Source organism: Cryptomeria japonica, chromosome 5 (genome assembly GCF_030272615.1).
Source record: "Cryptomeria japonica chromosome 5, Sugi_1.0, whole genome shotgun sequence".
Classification (NCBI taxonomy): domain Eukaryota; kingdom Viridiplantae; phylum Streptophyta; class Pinopsida; order Cupressales; family Cupressaceae; genus Cryptomeria; species Cryptomeria japonica.
This window is the reverse complement of record NC_081409.1, coordinates 875,302,352-875,325,366: the sequence shown is the minus strand read 5'-3', so window position 1 is coordinate 875,325,366 and position 23,015 is coordinate 875,302,352. Positions and strand designations below refer to the sequence as shown.

General features: G+C 39.9%; 1 protein-coding gene across 5 annotated transcripts in view; it reads right to left on the bottom strand.

The window, feature by feature from the left end:
- LOC131067395 (probable E3 ubiquitin-protein ligase XBOS32) overlaps window positions 1–23,015 on the bottom strand; it is a 96,038-nt gene that overhangs the window by 57,240 nt on the left and 15,783 nt on the right. The gene's annotated exons all lie outside the window — the stretch shown is intronic.

Here is a 23,015-nt window from a genome sequence, read left to right as displayed (position 1 = left end):
GTCACTGAACATCCTATGGCCCGTGAAGAAAGCCAGTGGAAAACTTTCTAGATGAGGATCTAGATGAAATTACGTGTGTGTGCAGGAGTTCTATGAGAAGGGTAAGTGCAAAAAGCACAAGAGGGATATAGAACTGAAACAGAAAATGTGTTTTATTTATTTTTCCATCATATACATGGCATGCTCTTGAGCAAGACATGATTGCTATCTTCTAATCTGATTTCTGTTCTCTGGCTATCTGCTAAACTAATGTTACAGATATCTATATAGATTACATGCCATGTGAGCTGAGAGTTGTTATTGTTAATGCATAGATAGCTTCAGTAAGATAAATGATTGAATGAGAGATAAATGAAGTCTCTCATTCAATCATTTATCCTATCGATTATTCAAATGAATGTCATCATGCCCTCAATTGATAACCATTCTTTATTTATACATAATTGTTTATTATCATAGAATTCTGATGTGATAATCTATTATATTAGTTGCATTCACCGATTAGCAAATCAGGATAACCATTGCAAAACCGATTTGATGATTATCGGTAAACTGAACATCAATTAGTATTTAATGATTATGCTTGAACCGATTGTTATCGGGGAGATGTAATAAACTCACACCGATTGATATCGGGTGTTAAGGAAAACATTCGAAGCATTAATATAACCATGTACCGATCAGTATAACTTCGAATATAATGATTAATGAATATAACCATTAGTTAAGTGATCGGTGTCCATTAACATAGACACTGATTCACTTCGGTTACCTTGCAATACCAAAAACCATAATTAATACTGATTGGCATATCGGTTAAACATGTTACGTAAGTCCCGATTAATATCGGGTTGGCAAATATCTCATATGTTATGTGATCACCGATTAATATCGGGTTGGCAAATATGTTATGTGTTATGTGATCACCGATTAATATCGGGCTCACAAATATGTTTAACACCGGTTGATATTATATACCAAAGGGTGCGATCAAGTAGTGTCTTGATCGGTCATGTCCATAAGACATGACCGGTCAAGGCACTGCTTGATCCTCCCCTCTCATATATATATATCATATGGCATTTAAGAAAAAGGACATAGAAAATATAAAATGCTCCTCTCACCTGCCATACAAAAGTAGACAATCAGATTTATCATATAAGTAGACAATACATAGATCAATAAAATATAACTAGAATATATCTTGCATATTGAATTGAGAATTGAACATCATTTACATGGTATCAGAGCTAGGTTAAATCGAACCTGAGGCTGTTCAATTTTGTGCAAAATTCAAACAAGCACATATTCAACATCAAATTCTTCTAATGGGTAGCGCCATCAGATTTGAAGATCCTATCAGATTTGTTGAAGCAATCAGACAACTCCTCGTCTAGGTCGGAACTTCTTTGAGCGTGGTGATTTGGATATCCCGATTGCCTATTCTAATGCAATCTGGATATTAAAGAAGATCGACTCTACTCTCAAGGAATCAACTGCAGTTTGCACATTAAGAGCCGAGTTCTTTGTGGAATCACCAGGGAGCGATTCTATGTAAATCGAACAAGGCAATAAGGAAGGTTGCAAGTCAAAGTTTGATGGCGGATATGTGTCTCTAACTGTCCATAAAATCACAGGAGTAACTAGTGCACTCTGGATGAACACTTGTTCGCAGTGCCTTGTTATCATCAGACAACAACGACTGTATGATCAATTGTCGGGCATTCCTATCATGAGACAATATTATCTTGTTAGGTGCCTTTCTGTATGAGGATGGGTTCGAACATGCCACATGAAGAGGTCTATCACATTCATAGAGTAATGATACATAAGTTGATGGCTATTATCGCAAGTTGTTTTTGCAGAGGCGATAAAATAGTACACACACCCCGTGAACACAGTTACGGATACAGTTGCGTGTTGTGACGTTTTCACACATCGCCCCATTGCAAATGGGGACCCTTGCTTTTTTTGCTTTTTAGGGTTTGTTCTTTAGGTTTTTTAGGGTTTTGTTAGCTAGCCTTTGCATTTTGAGTGTTGTCGGGGAGATCAATAGGGTAGCAAGTCCGGCTTGAGTGAAGTCCTGATCCTGAAATTTGGCTAAGTCTGGAATGTCCTGATCCTGAAATTTGGCTAAGTCTGGAATGTCCTGATCCTGAATTTGACTAAGTCTGGAAACTGAAAAACCTCCAAAAATTAGATTTTGCAATATAACTCCTGGAGGTCTGAAACCACTCTCAAACATCCTGAAAGTATATATGGAATATAACTTAAAGGACTTATACTTAAATGTTATATTCCATAAAATTTATCCTGATAGAGAGTTCGAAAAGTCAAATTTCGCTCGTGTCCTTCTCCAAGGGTCCAGAGCGAAAAGCGCTCCTATCCCTCTCCAAGGGACCAAGGCGAATCGCTCGTGTCCCTCACCAAGGGACCAGAGCGAAAATGCTTAGTTGAGCCATTCCTGACCTTGTTTGGACGAATCGAGACATCAAAGGCATGGTGAAGGACGAAATGAGCATGATAGAGCATCCAGACTTGATCAAAAACAACGAAATGATGAAGTTTTTTGCCTAGAGGGTCAAATTCGCTCCTGTCCCTCACTGAAGGACCAAAGCGAAATTCTTCATAAGGTACGATCTGGGCAAAGATCAAGTCAACTTTATGTTTGAAGGCAAGGAAGGAGGTGAAATGAACTCATTGAAGATAAATTGAAGATTACCAAATGCCATCAAAGGACCAAAATGCTTAAGTTCGCTCCTGTCCCTCAGGAAGGGACCAGAGCGATTTTTGTTATAGATGATTTTCTGCCTAAGTTACAATCAAACCCAAGGCATGGATGAATGGAATGGAATGTTACGAATCCGTTGAAGATAATTTTAGAGGTTAGCAATATGATGTGGAGCCTACAAGAGCAAGATCGCTCCTGTCCCTCTCCAAGGGACCAGGGCGATAGGATGATTATATTGCCGTTCCTCCAAATTCAAGACACTCCAAGACAAAGAACAAGGTGGCAAGGACATTTCGAAGCGTCCCAATCAAGCGCAAAGCATCAAAGATCGTCAACATTGAAGGATTTACATCAAGACTCCTAGTTCGCTCCTGTCCCTCAGGAAGGGACCAGAGCGAAATTCTCATAAAGGCCTAGATTTTTAAAGTTGATCATGTTTCAAGCGACCAAGGAGAATCAAGGGGACTTCATTTTACTCGTTGATAGCAATTACAAGTTGAAGAAGGCAAAGACAAGCTCAAAACGTTGAAGTTCGCTCCTGTCCCTCAGGAAGGGACCAGAGCGATATACACCATATTTGCCAATTCATGCATAAATCACGTTAAGTCAAGGTTTTGCAAAATGGTAAAAGGTCTAAGGTGTCTTTTGAAGACGATATACATGAGTTTTGAACGTCAAAATGCTATCAATTGAGCTAAGGAACTTATATCGCTCCTGTCCTTTGGACAAGGACCAAAGCGATTTCTATTAAAACACTCATGCTCCTTCAAAATCAAGACAATGCAATTGTGGGCAAGATCGAGGACGCCATTTGAAAGATAATGAATGAGGAACAAAGGTTGAAAGGTGGCAAATTCTAGCTATAACACATGGATCGCTCCTCTCCCTCTCCAAGGGACCAGGGCGATATCACATCTTAAAGACATTCCTTCGCACAAACAAGTCAATCAAACTTGAAGGACCCAGCTAAAATGCCGATTTGAACGTAAGGATCAAGATTTTGAACGTCAAAAATGCAAGGATCAAAGACCAAATTGATGGATCGCTCCTGTCCCTCAGTCAGGGACCAGGGCGATGAGGTATGTATTATTTCATTTTCAAAAATTTGGCGCTCAAACACATTTCTTTAAATTTATTTTAAATGCTAAAATCGATGGATTGCAAATTTAATTAAGAATGGCATTTAAAATTTGCGCTTGATATCTATTAATTATTTTTGCCTTTATAAAAATCGAAATTTATTAATTTAAATAATAAAGGCATTTAATAATTAATTATTAATTAATAAAAAATCAAATGGGGCGCTTGATTTAAAATTTGTTTCATTTTACAAGGGTCGGCCTTTTAAGTTTATTTTAAATTTGTCTTATTTACCAAAGTCGGCCTAAGATCAATATGAAGGTAAGCGCCTATAAAGGGAAGGTGGTTTATTCATTTCAAATCATCATTTAACATCCTTCATTAGCATGCGATTTGGAGAATACAAAGGAGGTGCGAAATTGTCATTCAAGAGGAGGGCGCAGACATCATCAAAGGAGTGCAAGCTTAGTCTCAAGTTGGGCGAACTTGCCAAAGACCACGTCAAAGATATCCTCAAGGGTGATGAATCGATAAAGGGATTGTTCATTTAAAGGAGATCACGTTGAAGCCATCTAATTTTGATTTTGCCTAGGCAAATTCCTTGTTTTGCATTCTAGAGTTAGCTCTCAAGTAAGGTATGGCAAGATCTCTTGTTTTAATTTCGAATTTTGATCGTCATTGCCTTAAGCTTGAATTTTGAATTTTGAATCCTTAGCTCAATCTTTTTTAGGAAATGATTAATAAAGGACTTATCATTAAGTTTCCTAAAATTTGCTATCTAATTTATGTTATGTATTGCAAAATCATGTTTCTAATTTTGAAATGTTGTGTAGGCATCAAATGGAGATCTCATCAAGGAAAATCAAGCCGGATCAAGGACGGTCTTCGCCGGGACGATCAAGCCAGGACAGGGGCAACCTCTTTCAATCCAGCGTTCCAAGGCGAGGTACATCATCATCTTGCAAATCAAGGACAAAAGGAGTTAGAACAAGAGTTAATTAAAGCAAGCCTCTCAACGACATCAAATTGGATATCTAGCAAGCTACAAGTGTCAGATGAGGTGGCGTCCTAGTCATCATTTCTCCAGTCAGTGTGGTCCACCTCAGCATGTCCAGATTCAATGTACTTAACTCATGGAAGGTGGCACAAACTCCGATCTACCTACCCCGGCTATCCATTGGTCGATTTTTCTAGAAGGGACATGTGTCCAAGCAATACAATTATTTCATTGGTCAAGCATTAAATGTTATGTAATGGTTGTAACAAACCCTAATTAGGGTTTTCATTGTAAAATCTTGGCCATTGATCTTGAATTGATCTAAGCCATCAAATTGTATTGTGGGTACTATATAAGCCCAGGTATTTCATTTGTAAAGGCTAATTAGCAATAGGTTAGAGATAGCATGTAAATAGTTGGAAGAGTTAGAATATAGTTGATAGAATAGTAATTAGAGTAGAATAGGAGGACAAGGCAAGAAATTGTTGCCATTGATTGTAAACAAATTCCATTTTCATTGAAGTAATGGTGAAATATGTCGTTTTCTTGCAATTTGCATGGTTTCTTGTTGAGTCTTCAATCCTAGATGGTAAATGATTAGATGAATGGAGGAAATGCGATTGATTAATGGTGGAATTCGTACATCCATACTACTAGCAGTTTGTTGATTGCAGACTTGCCTTGCGTAGTCAACTGGATCATTCAGCCTAAGCTCAATTTCAATTTGTTGCCTCTTCATTGATATGCATCAACTTGGATGGTATCTATGCCTGCGGTGATGATTTGAACATCATAAAGATTCCCTTAGAAGATCGCACTAGTCTTGTGTAGATGTTCCATTGATGTCAAAACAAGATCTAGTTAGAGTTTCATCAAAAATCAAGTCATTGCTCCTACATTCTTAGTATTAGGATTAGATCCTCTCTTCGCCCTTATCCTTTTTTCATTTTTCAAATCTAAGTTAGTCAGAGCCTGTGTCCAGCAAAGCAGATCGGAAGTTCAATCATCACATGTAAGTCCCCTTGTGATCCCAGCAAATCACATCATACCACTGGAGCTTGTCCACACGTAGAGACCCTACATCAAAGAACCTTGGAGTCTACCTAACTGATCCTTTACGCGAATCTTCAGCAGTTAGAGACTATTTTCTCAAGAGAGGATAAGATGCCTATTGGTATTTTATTCTGTGTATGATGGTGTACAAAATACACGTCAACATTGCGCTACAAAGATGATAGAGTATGTAGCATCAAAATACGGGAGAGATGATCTTCCATGTTCCAAGTAGACACTGCAAAGCAATGCAATGTGGAGAGACTTCTCTTCATCTTGTTTTCTCGGTAGGGTCACGCAAATACGTTTCATTTGCTTTTGAGAAAGGAGCTTGTTGTGATGTTTTCACACATCGCCCCATTGCAAATGGGGACCCCCTTCTTTTTAGGCCCTCTCGGTTTTTTGGCTTGCGTTTTTGTGGTCTTTTTGCAGCAGTCTTCTCAGTCTCTTTGCTTTGCAGGTGTTCGAGGATCATATTGGTCAAGTCTGCCTTTCGTTTGAGCAAATTCGGCTAAGTTTGGGACTCGTTTTGTGAATTTTAGGGTTTTTTGCCTTCTGTCCTAGATTTTAGGGGTTTCTATTAGGGTTTTGAGAAAGCTGAACATACAACTGGAATCAGGACCCTTCAAGGAACCTACCAGTAAAATTTGAGCCAAAACGAAGCAACTTTCTATTTTTAGAAAGTTCCTATTTTTTAGGGATTTTACTAAGTCTCGGATTGGTCTAATTTTGCCAAAAATCAAACTTACTATTTTTAGTAAGTTCTATTTTGCCCAAACCTTGACATTTTGAAACACTTACTATTTGGGAAAATCTATTTTTGGCAAGATCTTCACAGGAAAACACTGAAAGCTGAATATCTCTGAAGACGCTGAAGACTGAACGTTCCTGAAGACCATTTCTAAATCCGGAAGAGTTAGAAGGCAGACAATTTGGGTCAAAAAATGGTTAAGTTTGGAACTCCTATTCCAGAAGAGGAAAGCATGCAAAATCATCCAAGTCCAGAAATTCACATCAATCCATCAATGTCATCCTGATCCAAAAATGGCCTGAAATTTGACAAGTCTGGAAATTTGGAAGATCTTCCAAAATCCAGAATTTGCATTATGATTCTTATGGACCTGAAACCACTCTCAAACATCCTGACAATATATATGAAATATAACTTAAAGTATAAGTTCCTTTCTTATACTTAAATGTTATATTTCATATCTATATCCTGACGAAGAGCCTGGAACTTGTGCAAAAAATCCATGTATCCATGGACAAAGCCAAAATGCGCCCAAGGCTGGGCTGGGGCGCCAAAACCAAGAAGGCATTCACAAGTGGGAAAATCCGCCAGTCCATGGACAGAGTGAAAATGCGCCCAAGGCTGCACTGGGGCGCCAAAACCAAGAAGGCATTCACAGGTGGAAAAATCCATCAGTCCATGGACAAAGTGAAAATGCGCCCAAGGCTGGACTGGGGCACCAGAACCAAGATGCCATTCACAAGTGGGAAAATCCGCCAGTCCATGGACGGAGTGAAAATGCGCCCAAGGCTGGACTGGGGCGCCAAAACCAAGATGCCCTTCACAAGTGGAAAAATCCGTCAATCCATGGACAAAGCCAAAATGCGCCCAAGGCTGGGCTGGGGCGCTAAATTCAAGAAGGCATTCACAAGTGGAAAAATCCATGAATCCATGGACATGATGAAAATTCCGCCCAACCTAAAAAATTGAAATTTTGCCTAAGGCATGGAATCCAAGGAGTCAAGGAGGAATTAAAAAAAAAAATTCCCCTTGGGCAAATTTTTGAATTTGCTATTTTTAGACACCGAATCTCGACAGAGTGTGGAAAATTTTATAGATTCCGAATTGTGGCAGAATTCCCCATCCAATGAACTGACTCCTAAATTTTAGGAGGATCCCTAAAAATAGGGATGTTGAAAAGGAGACATGGACAATTCACAAAGTAATGGAAATTCCTTCCTTCAGGACATAATTCCAGGAAAGGTGAAAATTTGGCTAAGTGTTGGAAATTCCTTCCTTCACGACGGAATTCCAGGAAAGATGAAAATTTGGCTAAGTGTTGGAAATTCCTTCCTTCAGGACAGAATTCCAGGAAAGATGAAAATTTGGCTAAGTATTGGAAATTCCTTCCTTCAGGACAAAATTCCAAGCAAGGAAAAAATACACCCAAGGATGAATTGAACATAAAATTTCTAAGGCAAGGAAGGAATCAGGGATGAACTGAACAAGAAATTTCCCCTCCAGGGAAAAATTTGAAAAATCCATTCTCGGGCATCAAATCACATCCAAATTTCAAAAGTTTTACAAATTTGGATTCGTAGGAGAATTTTCTCTCTCTTGGACCATGGAACCCTAATTTGGAAATTTTCCTAAAAAATAGGAAATGTGCAGAATTGATGAAAAACCTTCTTCAATCAAGGAAAGTTGAGGAGACTTCAAGAAAATTCTTCCTGAATCGCGTTTTCCCTCTCCAACAATTCCAGATGTGCAGGAGCGGATATACGACGGCAAAATCCATTTGCATGGCGAGGATCTATTGAACGCATGGCAGTATGGTGGAGCATTCATTGCCGGAATATTTGACCAAATGGCAACCTGGTCATTGCATGTTGAATTTATGGCAAATTCCTTTTGCATGCAGCCACCGCATGTGGAAATGATGGAGCATTTATGACATAATGGGGTGATTTTTGTATGGATGAATATTCAACACATGTTGGGTGAATTTGAAGGAGGTGGTGCATTTAATGCCCAATGGATGCTATTTTGGGTACCTTTGAATTAATTGTATATCGGCATGATGGGTTATTAATTGGAGATTCCCCCCTCATTAGGGTTTGCATGTAATCATGGCTTGAGGCCTATATAAAGGGATGACCCCCCTCATTTGTAAGGGGGAGGGAGCTTTGTATGAAATTGTTGCGATAAGTTTTTTTGAGAAAATAATAGTGAAACATTGTTCTCTGATGGTGTCCACTTGAATTATTTTTTTAAAGCTTGCATGGTTTCACCTTCCTCACTTAGAGTAGAAGTAGTATAGTGCTTTGATTTCAATGGAGAATGTAATGGTGTTTGATGAATTTCCATGGTTCATACTTTATGCATCTTGTTGATTATAAGTTGCAATGTAAAGTTAGCCTGAACCCCCTAAATTTGTGCTAAGTTCGATTGTAGATGGTCGTTTGGATTGCGTCGTTTTTGGGTATTCAAATGTACTTTCTCAATTTGAAAATCCTCTAGCATCCCTAGAAGATTGCACCGGTTCTTGCAGAGTCGTAGTTGATCTTGGCGAAGCAGAGCTTGGTTTGTTTGGAATTTGTCCACCAAAGCATTAATTGTTGATATCATGGCCCTTAGGAATAGATTTAGATCCTTCTAAACCCTTTCCCTTTTACTTTCAGTTCATTTTAGTCCCTTCGAAGCAGCAGCATCGCAGAATTGCCATATCTGATGATGGAGTTCCAGCCACAACAAAGAAGTGAAAGAATGATGCAAACGTAAGGCCCCTTGGATTACCAGGAAACACATCAGCCAACTGAGTCACGTCCGTAGCATAAAGGAACCTTGGAGTCGATTGTTTTAACTTTTTGCAATCTTAGCATGCAATCTGTAATGACCCCTTCTCAAACCTGATCCTTTCTGCAACCGTTGGTCTCTTTCTAGGAAGCTCGGAGGCCAGTCGGAGGGTAAAATTAGGGTTTCCTATTTTTGAGGTCGTCTTTTTGGATGGGTTCATCGTCGGCTTTTTCTGATGGTTCAGAGGGCTTCGCAACGATGTCTTCATCTCAGTTTTTGGAGCAGTTTTCAGAATTTACTATTTTTAGTAAGTTCTATTTTTGGCAGGGCTCGCGTGGCATCGGGCAATCTCTACATCCTGTTCAGTTAACTCCAGGAGCATGGTCAGGTTCTAGCTTCAGATTTTGGAGTTGTGTGGTCAAGTAACTTTATTTTAATTAAATAATCATTATAATTATAAAGTTGCTTATCCCCCCTTGGCCTAGTCCAACAACTTAAAAACATCACTTAAAAGGGGGACTTTATGGGTGGCGCCCTCATGGAGGATTTAATTAATATTTTATCCTTGGCCAAAGTCAAAACATGGCGAAACTTACCAAGGTGATATTTTTATATTATTTCATTGACTTTTTGGCTAGGTGTGATGGCGCCATGTTGAGGAGGGGATTAGGGTTTGCCTTGGAAATCGAATTAGGGTTTTGAGAAGGCAAGTGAAGCTATTTATTGGAGTCTTGGGAGGATTGAAGGGATCTTTTGGCAGAATTTGTATTTGGGCAGCCGTCTGGCTCTGGACATGCTTCAAGGAATGGAAGCCTTCTAGCATAGGCATCTCTTCTTGCTTGAAAGATAGCAACTAGGGTGATTATATTTTCTATGTAATTGCATTTAGCCGTAGTTTATCATCAGAGTTTTCATTGTAATCATTTAGGCTTATAGTTCATTCAGTTTTCTGCATCTAGAATTCCCGCGACTAATTTCATGTTTTGTTCACAACCAGAAAATACAAAAAAATTGCATTGTGGGTATTAGTTCTTTGCATTTGCCTCACCTAGTCGTTGCATTTCCTAGGGTTTCAGCAAGTTTGGTTCATGCATTTATTTTTAATGACAAATCGTATTTTGCAGCCAGCCGTACCATTTTAAATGCATTGGAAATCGTGCCATTTTTCATTGTGAGGGTTTTGCAGTGTTGTTTGAGTCTTTCGCAGGTTTCCACGTCACCAAGGCATTTTGCAACTAGTTTCCGGAGGAAGGAAGATTGTACGAGGACGAAATGAGCTGTTGGCAGTGATCCATGGGTTCGCGGTTGAATGTGCAGATTAATGTTGAATCAGAAACTCTCTTCTAAAAGGGGAGTTGTGAAAGAATTTCTTTTGATTATAATCTGACCAGTAGTACTGGCAGTCTTGAACTGTGATCTTGGTTGTAATTGTCAAGCTAACCAAACTTATCTTATCTACCTCCATCCTATGGTAGCTCCTCTCCCTGTTGGGATTGAAAGCACATCCTGGATGTCGAGTGTCTTTTCAGTTTCTGCAATCAATTAAATTCAAGCATTTAAGTTTCACTCCGTCATATGGTAGCCCCTATCCGTCTGGAGTGGGTAGCACATACTTGGCGTTGAGTTCCTTCCAGTTCTAGATTTCAGGGACCCTCTGACCAATGCTCGCCATCCCGGCGCCATACTGGTTAGAGTTCTTTGCATAAGCAACTAAGATCCTCTGACCAATGCTCATCCACACGGTGCCATTCTGGTTAGGGTTGCTTCAGCAAATCAAATACTTTTTCTCAAAACTAATTGATCACTCATATAGTTGTTGTAATTAAGTTGATCAAAAATTTCAAAAAAATTGGCTAGGGATATTTCAGTGGTATCAGAGCCAAGATCCTGCCATCCTGTGAGCAAGTCTATCTATGAGTGACAGAGAAAAAAGATACTGGGCAAGAGAAGATAAGAAGGTTGGGAAACAATTCCAGTTTCATCAGCCTCCTGAGGGTCAAACAGCCTCAGAAGTCTTGTGGGCTCACTGGGAGTCTTCTCAGGAATCCGATATGGCAGAAGGTGAAAGATCCGTTGGGGGTAATGAGAGGCACACCCACAACAGAGAAGATAGCGGAAAGGAAAGGGAAAGATCTCTGAGTCCCGGGAAGAGGTTTGAAAGAAAGATGGATGCTTTGATGGACATGGTCTCCCTCATGATGGGAAAAATGGGTCAGAACACCACTCCTCAGAATAACTCAGGCCATAGAGGAGAGTATAGTGCTTCCAAACCGCATGACGAGCATGCAGGCCGGATGGTGCCTAATAATACCAACATTTCTTCCAGACCCTTTAAACCCACCTTTCTGGCACCCGTAGTTAATCAGCCTGATCCCGAGGAGAATGCTTCATTTGTGGAGCAGTTGAGACTCGGTCGAGCAGAGTATGATTCTCTACCTGACGACATCAAAATGGATATGTCCTATAATGATTTCATGGATCATAAAAGGAAAAACAAAGGACAAGGGAGGTATTATGACCAAAGGAGATCATTCAATCAAGGGGATTTGTACCAAGCTGTCAACAAAGTCATCCTTCCACACTTTGACGGGAGTGAGACTAATTCAGCCCGAGCTTGGATTCAGAAGCTGGATAACTATCTAGCTCTTAGGCCAATGGCAGAAGAAGAAGCGATTAAGTTCGCTACGCTGCACCTGGACGGAGTAGCGCACGAGTGGTGGTACCATGGCCTCATTACTCTTGGTCATCGATCTATCACAACGTATGATGAGTTCACCACTAGGCTCATCGAGAGGTTTGAGAAGAAGGATCCTGAAATCCATTTCAGAGAGCTTGCTCAACTGAGACAATATAGTACGGTCGAGGCTTACATTGCAGAGTTTCAAAGGCTCTCAGTCATGGTGACTGGAATCACGGAAAGGAGACTGGTGATTTTGTTTAGTGAAGGGTTGACAGAACCTCTCAAAGGTTGGATCAAAGCCTTTGACCCTCCATCACTGCAAGAAGCCATGAAAAAGGCAAGGAACATGGAGTGGGCTGCTCCTAAGGCCAAGTTTCAGTCAAATTCCCCCTTTCAGAAAAGGGATAAGGGAAAAAGGCCTCAGCATAGACCACCCTTGAGACCTCAACACCAAGAGTTCAAGAACCGCAATCCAAATGTTACCAGGTTGGATCCAGAAACCCTGAATGAACTCAGAAGGAAAGGGTTATGTTTTCGGTGTAGAGAAAAATGGTCTCAAGATCATGTTTGCCAAAAGGGGGTTAAGTTCAATCAGATTGAATATTATTCTGCTGGTGAAAGTGGGTCTGATTTATCCGACCAGCAATCTGATTATGAAGAAAGTGAAGGTGATAGAGCCCCAGAAGAATCTGGAGATGAAAAGGAGTGTGGTGGAGTCTTGGCCCAGCTCTCTAGTTTTCAAAGAAACGAATCATTCAAGGTTCGTGGGATGATCAAAGGGCAGCGAATTGTTGCCTTGATCGACACCGGAGCAACACATAACTTCATTGATGAAGTTGTAGTAGCCAAGAAGGGGCTGCAAACTGAAGAGTTTGAAGGGTTCAAGGTCATGGTTGCAGATGGATTTCATATCTCTTGCACCAAGAAGATTTCAAACATGACCATGCAGTTGGGAAACTACGAAGTCAAGGATGACTTCTACGTAGTACACATTGGGGATACTGATGCTGTCTTAGGTATTCAATGGCTGCGATCTCTTGGAGAGATCTCCTTGAATCTGCAAACTATGGAGTTAAAGTTTCAATCAGATGGGAAGAGAGTAGTTCTAAGAGGCATGTCTAATGGAGGTCCGCGAGTGGTGTCATTCAAAAGAATGGCAAGACTGATCCGTCATGATCAAGTTGAATGGGTTGCCGAATGTATGATCCTCCCTGCAAGTCCCATTGAGGCTAAGCGTGATCAACCTCCTGATATCCAGTCTCTGCTTGCAAAGAAGAGTGCAGTTTTTGCCGACTTGCCTCCTGGACCTCCCCCTGAACGGGGTTCAGAACACATTATAGAGCTCAAGGAAGGAGCTAAACCAGTGATCACAACTCCATACCGGTATCCAAAGAGGCAGAAGGATGAAATAGAAAGGAATATTCAAGAACTCCTGGAGATGGGTTTCATTCGCCCAAGCAAGAGTCCCTTTGCTTCAGCAGTAGTGCTTGTTAAGAAAAAAGATGGGACCATGCGCATGTGCGTGGACTATCGTGCTTTGAATCAAAGCACCATCAAAAATAGATACCCCATTCCCAGAATTGATGAACTCATTGATGAGTTACATGGGGCCAAGTTCTTTTCGAAGATCGATCTGAGGTCGGGCTACCACCAGATTCGGATGAGGGGATCTGACGTGGAAAAGACAGCCTTCAGATGCCACTATGGCCATTTTGAATTCCTAGTCATGCCCTTTGGGTTGACTAATGCTCCAGCCACCTTCCAGTCTTGCATGAACCGTGTCTTTCAGAATCAGTTAAGGAAATTTGTGCTGATATTTTTTGATGACATCCTGATTTACAGCAAGACTTGGGATGAGCACCTTAAACATTTGGAGGTAGTGCTTAGTACCCTAGAGTCTGAAAGTTTGTTTGCAAAAGCTTCCAAATGTGAATTTGGAATGGAGGAGTTATTGTACTTGGGTCACATAATCAGTGCTGGGGGAGTAAAGGTGGATCCGGAGAAAATAAAAGCAGTAATGGATTGGCCACCTCCCGAGAACTTGACTCAATTAAAAGGATTTCTAGGTCTATGTGGTTTTTATCGGAGGTTTGTTAAGGGGTATTCCCAGAATGCAGCTCCTCTTACTGATCTCACCAAAAAGGGGGCCTTTGTTTGGTCCGAAAGAGCTCAAGAGGTGTTTGATAAATTTAAGAAAATCATGAGCTCGTGTCCAGTTCTAGCCATTCCAGACTTTTCCAAACCATTTGAGTTGCAGTGTGACGCATCAGGTGAAGGAGTTGGCGCTGTCCTGATGCAAGACAAACACCCTATCGTGTTTGAGAGCAGAAAATTGAGGGGTGTGGAGAGATCCTATTCAATTTATGACAAAGAAATGCTTGCCATTATGCATGCATTAGCCAAGTTCAGGCAGTACTTGGTGGGAAACAAGTTCGTGGTAAAAACAGACCACAATAGCCTCAAGCATTTTATGCACCAGAAGGATTTAAATGAGAGGCAACAGAAATGGGTGAGTAAGCTGCAAGCTTACGACTTTGACATTGAATATGTCAAAGGGAAAAATAATGTCGTGGCCGATGCTCTCTCCCGACGGCCTCATCTTAGCTCATTGTGTGAGCTTACTGCAGATTGGAGAGACATGTTGCTTGCTGATTATGCCAAAAATCAGTTTGCAACCAGCATTTTAGAAGGTACTTTCCATGATGAGAAGTATCAGGTGGTTGAGGGATTGATTCACTATAAGGGAAGAATCTTTTTGGTGGCTGATTCTAAGCTCAAAAGAAAGATCCTTGTGAATTTTCATGACATCCCAGTTGCTGGCCATCAAGGTTTTTTCAAGACCTATAGGCAGATCCGCGAAAGGTTTTCTTGGAAAGGTCTGAAGAAGGAGGTGCAACGCTACATTCAGGAATGTCCTGTTTGTCAAGCGAATAAGAATGAGCATACATTGCCCGCCGGATTGCTGCAACCACTTCCCATTCCCAATCAAAAATGGGAAAGCATTTCAATGGATTTCATCACTGGGTTGCCCAAGGCCCAAGGGAGGGATTGCATTTACGTGGTGGTTGACAGATTAACCAAGTTTGCTCATTTCTTTGCCATTACTAGTACTTTTTCTGCAGCCCAAGTTGCAGATTTATTTTTTCGAGAAGTGTTTAGGCTTCATGGATTGCCAAAGAATATTGTAAGTGATAGGGACAGTAAGTTCCTAAGTACATTTTGGCAGGAAGTCTTTAGAATGAGTGGTACTGTGCTGACTCCAAGCACAAGTTATCACCCCCAAACTGATGGGCAAACTGAAGTTGTGAACAAGTGGCTGGAAGGCTACTTGAGAAATTATGTGTCAGAGCAGCAGAAAGCTTGGGTTAAGTGGCTGCATATAGGCGAGTATTGCTACAACTCTACCTATCATATGTCAATCAAAATGTCTCCCTTCTTGGCACTTTATGGGTATGAAGCACCCAGCTTTGCAGATTTGGTGTTTGGGGATAGCAAAGCCCCTTTAGCCAAGGATTTATTGCAGCAGAGTCAAGACATAATGAGGTCCTTAAAGGATAATTTGCAGATTGCACAGAATCAGCAGAAGTTATATGCTGATCAGAGACGGGTAGAGCGTTCTTTTGAGGTTGGGGACATGCTCTATCTCCGGTTACAACCTTATAGACAGTCTACTCTCAAGAAGAGTGGAGCTGAGAAGCTGAAACCGCGCTTCTATAGACCATTTAGGGTCATCAGGAAGATTGGGGCTGTAGCTTATGAATTAGAGCTACCTTCAGATAGCAGAGTGCATAACGTCTTCCACGTGTCTCGCCTCAAGAAGGCACTTGGACACAATGTGGTTGCTTCTTCACAGTTGCCACCGTTGGATGAAGAAGGACTATTGATTCTAGTTCCCGAGGAGATACTTGATGTCAGAGAACGTTCTTTGAGGAATAGAACTGTCAGAGAATATTTAGTGAAGTGGAAGAACCTACCTTTGGAGGATGCAACATGGGAAAATGATGAGATATTGCAGCATCCTGGGTTGCGATTGCTTGAGGGCAAGCAATCTTGGGGAGGGCGGACTGTAATGACCCCTTCTCAAACCTGATCCTTTCTGCAACCGTTGGTCTCTTTCTAGGAAGCTCGGAGGCCAGTCGGAGGGTAAAATTAGGGTTTCCTATTTTTGAGGAGGTCTTTTTGGATGGGTTCATCGTCGGCTTTTTCTGATGGTTCAGAGGGCTTCGCAACGATGTCTTCATCTCAGTTTTTGGAGCAGTTTTCAGAATTTACTATTTTTAGTAAGTTCTATTTTTGGCAGGGCTCGCGTGGCATCGGGCAATCTCTACATCCTGTTCAGTTAACTCCAGGAGCATGGTCAGGTTCTAGCTTCAGATTTTGGAGTTGTGTGGTCAAGTAACTTTATTTTAATTAAATAATCATTATAATTATAAAGTTGCTTATCCCCCCTTGGCCTAGTCCAACAACTTAAAAACATCACTTAAAAGGGGGACTTTATGGGTGGCGCCCTCATGGAGGATTTAATTAATATTTTATCCTTGGCCAAAGTCAAAACATGGCGAAACTTACCAAGGTGATATTTTTATATTATTTCATTGACTTTTTGGCTAGGTGTGATGGTGCCATGTTGAGGAGGGGATTAGGGTTTGCCTTGGAAATCGAATTAGGGTTTTGAGAAGGCAAGTGAAGCTATTTATTGGAGTCTTGGGAGGATTGAAGGGATCTTTTGGCAGAATTTGTATTTGGGCAGCCGTCTGGCTCTGGACATGCTTCAAGGAATGGAAGCCTTCTAGCATAGGCATCTCTTCTTGCTTGAAAGATAGCAACTAGGGTGATTATATTTTCTATGTAATTGCATTTAGCCGTAGTTTATCATCAGAGTTTTCATTGTAATCATTTAGGCTTATAGTTCATTCAGTTTTCTGCATCTAGAATTCCCGCGACTAATTTCATGTTTTGTTCACAACCAGAAAATACAAAAAAATTGCATTGTGGGTATTAGTTCTTTGCATTTGCCTCACCTAGTCGTTGCATTTCCTAGGGTTTCAGCAAGTTTGGTTCATGCATTTATTTTTAATGACAAATCGTATTTTGCAGCCAGCCGTACCATTTTAAATGCATTGGAAATCGTGCCATTTTTCATTGTGAGGGTTTTGCAGTGTTGTTTGAGTCTTTCGCAGGTTTCCACGTCACCAAGGCATTTTGCAACTAGTTTCCGGAGGAAGGAAGATTGTACGAGGACGAAATGAGCTGTTGGCAGTGATCCATGGGTTCGCGGTTGAATGTGCAGATTAATGTTGAATCAGAAACTCTCTTCTAAAAGGGGAGTTGTGAAAGAATTTCTTTTGATTATAATCTGACCAGTAGTACTGGCAGTCTTGAACTGTGATCTTGGTTGTAATTGTCAAGCTAACCAAACTTATCTTATCTACCTCCATCCTATGGTAGCTCCTCTCCCTGTTGGGATTGAAAGCACATCCTGGATGTCGAGTGTCTTTTCAGTTTCTGCAATCAATTAAATTCAAGCATTTAAGTTTCACTCCGTCATATGGTAGCCCCTATCCGTCTGGAGTGGGTAGCACATACTTGGCGTTGAGTTCCTTCCAGTTCTAGATTTCAGGGACCCTCTGACCAATGCTCGCCATCCCGGCGCCATACTGGTTAGAGTTCTTTGCATAAGCAACTAAGATCCTCTGACCAATGCTCATCCACACGGTGCCATTCTGGTTAGGGTTGCTTCAGCAAATCAAATACTTTTTCTCAGAACTAATTGATCACTCATATAGTTGTTGTAATTAAGTTGATCAAAAATTTCAAAAAAATTGGCTAGGGATATTTCACAATCGTACTTTAATCAAGAGAGAGTGAAGTGACCGTTAGGCAACTTTATTCTGTGTTAGACGCCGTCATAAAAAACACATCAACAGAGCTGAAGTAGACATTCAAGATGACCGGAAACAGACACCTCTGGACGATACAATTACATATAGACAAGATGCAGTCACAAATGTCTTTATGAAACTAGAATAAATTGCTGTAGTAATAAAAATAAAAAATTGATCAACAACGAAAGTTCAAGGGAGGCGGCAAGATCTCGATCTAACATAGATCTGATGGATTGTCTGTGTATCGAATCACTTAGCAATTTTTTGTGATTAATAGTTCCATCTATTGAATTGGGCATTAAGGTTTATCTTTAAATGTTGTTTGGCGCTAGCGCCACAACATTGGAAACAATACTCATCTATTTGCCAGGCAGAGAGCGACATGAGAAGCAACGGTCTTACTGTAGACAAAACCAATTCGATACTCTCTTTCCATAGCATGTACAGATTTGCAGAGAAGGGTCTTCATTTGAATGCATGGCTGGGAAGATTATTGAGGAAGATCGATGCCACATCGATACTGCTAAGTGTCCTGTACGTGGCATATGGGCTCAACATCTCATAGATCTGGTTATGTCAGATGAACACAACAACTAAAAGTATGTGTATCAAAGAGCAACCATCAAATGAGATCTAAATCTTCAAGTGCAAAGAATCAGGAATGAACAATTGTTGGATTGCGAGGAAGACTAATAAACAAAGAGATAAGTAATCCATGTTTGATTAATGGTCATGAATTTCCTATGTTGTTATTAATTCATGCAATTACATTATGCGTGTTATTTGTGAATCAAACATTGTCAGTGGGTGTCCACACATGACAAGTTACATTTGAATATCTTGTTTCAATTTCTTCAACGTACTATGAGAAACTTGCCCCTTACATGCAAGATTTCTTTGGAATCACAACAAAAGCAGTTAAAAGTGATGAAGAGCTTGTTGCTCTTTAGGCTATAGAGTTTTGATGTACTATTTGTGATGAAGAATTCAGGAAGAATATGGAGGGGACTTTAGTGGAGATCCTAAGATTTCACATTTCCATCTATAAACAAGAATTTGCCTGCAGAAGTGCAACAGTCCATGAGGAAGCAATGTTGACCATAGGGGCTCTTGTTTATGCTACTAGTGGTGAATTTGCTAAATACATACCAAAGTTCTATAAGTCATGTTTTGCAGGTGATCTTTCGAGATAAAGAAAGGACAGACCAAGAAGCATAAGAGATTTCATTCAAGGGAGAAAGAACTCGATGCTTGCAGTCAGAGGACTGAGTTGATGGCGGTAAGTACTTATCGAAGAAGAAGAACCCATACAGTTTGTCCTTGCAATCTGGTTCTTCGAAGAGGAGGTCAGATGGTTGATATCAGATTCAGAGGGAGTCTAACATTTCATCAGAAGCAACCTTAGACAAGGAGGTCAGAAGGTTGATATCAAGCTCAAAGGGAGCCACACCATCATGAAGATGTGCTTAATGAATTCTTCTCTGTGAGAGAGAAGTTTGAGGAGCAAGCCCTCATTAATACGCTCTTCTCTGTGAGGGAGAAGTTTGAGGAGAAGGCCCATGTTCCACCCTCTGGGAATAGCCATGATGAATGTCATCATGTTGGATACCATGATGAATCGTGTTCCACCCTCTAGGAGTAGCCATGGTGGATGTCATTTCATAACTATATTATTAACAAGGATTCCTCCCTAGCTAAGAGGGAGTGTTGATGTTGTAGTGGCCACCCTTGTGAAGAGACAGATGGTGTCATTGAGGACCGACCCCTTGTGAAAGGGTGCCTCCCTCATATATATAGAAGATGCAAACTCATTCTCTGATCCATTCAATTTAAGTGAAGAGCAGTTTATATATTAGTTAGAGCAGATCGATCCTGTGAAGAAGGCCAATCAGATTTGTTCTTGTGAAATTTACTTCAAGGAGTGAAGCAACATATATTGGGCCCGTATCTTGCATTATTGCTAGACATATTTGATATATAAAGAAGACATTTTTATGCTGGGTGTTTCTCCCTCGAGTAGGAGGGTTTTCCCTTGGAGATCAAACTACAGATATTCTGACCAAACCTCTTTCAGAGTGAAGGTTGATCACTTCAGAAAAGGTTTAGGTATGATAGAAAGGTAATTTGCTTTGTAATCTGTATTTGCATGTTTAATGTGTAAACTTCTTTGTCATGACAAGACATTTTTGGATTTTATCCCCTGGGTTCATATCTAAGAGGTGACTAACTCTCAAGATAATGAACACTTGTATGGAGACATTATAAGGTGACATATCTAAGAGGTGAGGATCTCTCAAGATAATGAACACTTGTATGGAGACATTATAAGGTGACGATCTTATAATGTCCAAACCAGTTATCATGGTGGATCTCTAGGGGATCATGGATGAAGCCATGATTGTGGTGTGGTAAAACATTCATATGAAGTGTTAGTGCACATACCACAACTTGGATAAGATGAGAATTTAAATCTTTCTCATATGATTATCCTTAAGTATTGCGTGTTTAGGCAATACTGATATCACGTGCTTAGGTGATATCCTGTCATCACAAGATTGACGTGATGGACATTTGTATCATGTGTCTAAGTGATACTTCATATCATGTGATTAGGTGATATGACATTTGTATAAGGTGTTTTTTTTGCACATACCACAACTTGGATAAGATGAGAATTTATGATTATCCTTAAAGATTGCGTGTTTAGACAATATTGATATCACATGCTTAGGTGATATCCTGTCATCACAAGATTTACGTGATGGACAGTTGTATCACGTGTTTAGGTTATATCATGTGATTAGGTGATATAATCTTCTAGAGTGTTAGATTGAGTGGAGAATGCTAACTATGATTTGAATTGTGATGCTTGAATATATTGTTTGCTTTTATCTTACCTAGCTAAGAGGGAGTGTTAATGCATAGATAGCTTCGTTAAGATAAATGATTGAATGAGAGATAAATGAAGTCTCTCATTCAATCATTTATCCTATCGATTATTCAAATGAATATTATCATGCCCTCAATTGATAACCATTCTTTATTTATACATAATTGTTTATTATCATAGAATTCTGATGTGATAATCTATTATATTAGATGCATTCACCAATTAGCAAATCAGGATAGCCATTGCAAAACTGATTTGATGATTATCGGTAAACTGAACATCAATTAGTATTTAATGATTATGCTTGAACCGATTGTTATCGGGGAGATGTAATAAACTCACACCGATTGATATCGGGTGTTAAGGAAAACATTCGAAGCATTAATATAACCATATACCGATCAGTATAACTTCGAATATAATGATTAATGAATATAACCATTAGTTAAGTGATCGGTGTCCGTTAACATAGACACCGATTCACTTCGGTTACCTTGCAATACCAAACGCCATAATTAATACCGATTGGCATATCGGTTAAACATGTTATGTAAGTCCCGATTAATATCGGGTTGGCAAATATGTCATATGTTATGTGATCACCGATTAATATCGGGTTGGCAAATATGTTATGTGTTATGTGATCACCGATTAATATCGGGCTGACAAATATGTTTAACACCGGTTGATATTATATACCAAAGGGTGCGATCAAGTAGTGTCTTGATCGGTCATGTCCATAAGACATGACCAGTCAAGGCACTGCTTGATCCTCCCCTCTCATATATATATATCATATGGCATTTAAGAAAAAGGACATAGAAAATATAAAATGCTCCTCTCACCTGCCATACAAAAGTAGACAATCAGATTTATCATATAAGTAGACAATACATAGATCAATCAAATATAACTAGAATATATCTTGCATATTGAATTGAGAATTGAACATCATTTACAGTTATGGAAGTTGAATCATTTCCATGTTTGACTCATCATCTCCCAATCATTGTGTGGTGTGGTTGGTAAGCGTATGATGTGCTAGCAGACGACCTAGTATATTGCGAGCCTCAAGGATGCCATACAAAAGTAGACAATCAGATTTATCATATAAGTAGACAATACATAGATCAATAAAATATAACTAGAATATATCTTGCATATTGAATTGAGAATTGAACATCATTTACAGTTATGGAAGTTGAATCATTTCCATGTTTGACTCATCATCTCCCAATCGTTGTGTGGTGTGGCTGGTAAGCGTATGATGTGCTAGCAGACGACCTAGTATATTGCGAGTCTCAAGGATGCCATCAAGGTTACTACAGCAACTACATTATCTAGTGTCGGAAGTGTAATGCTCAAAACAGCACAGTAATGAGCAGCATGAATTAGCCCTTGCAATTGACCTAGAGGTGTGTCAGACCCAACAAAATACGTAGTAGATAACACAAAAGGTTTGACAAAAGTATAGTTACCATCAAGTCTGATCTTGTGCAGAGTGCTTTGAGATACTATTGAGTGGCTGTGGCATCTATGGAAGATGAATGGATGATCTTGGCATTACCAGCCCAATTAGAGTCTGCATCTCCTGTAAAGTTGAAATCTTTTGTCCCCTAATAGAGTACCAAAGTGAAGACTACTTTGAACACTTGTTTTGTTGCTTGCCCAACAAACTTTGGTTGTGCACAAAACTAAGAGAGATAACTAACAACAAAGCATGTTAATTAGGAACCTGGAAACATGAAGCCAAGAAAGGAAAGCTGAAAGCAGAAAATGTGTCAAGTAATAAGAGGTCTATAAATAACGATATCTAAGGAATGAAGTCACCTCTCAAGTCAGGAGGTTTCTCTTTTCCATCGTGTAACCTCAATATAGGATGCAAGCTCTTTAGCATGCCTAACATGTATATTCCCTTTGTCTATAAATTGTTGAACTTTGTTTTTGAATGAAATACCTCTATCCTTAGAACATTCATGTGTATGATAATAAGTACAACCACATTTAGCCTTGTGTAATTTAACAAGAAGTAAGGTAATAAGAGTGTTTCACAAGTTGTTCTAATACCACGTGTAGACTTATGAGGTACAATAAATTGTTGCAATGGCACATCTTTGCCTCTAGCTAGTTTAGAAGAGGATGGCATATGATGAAAGGTAGGTTTAATAGATGT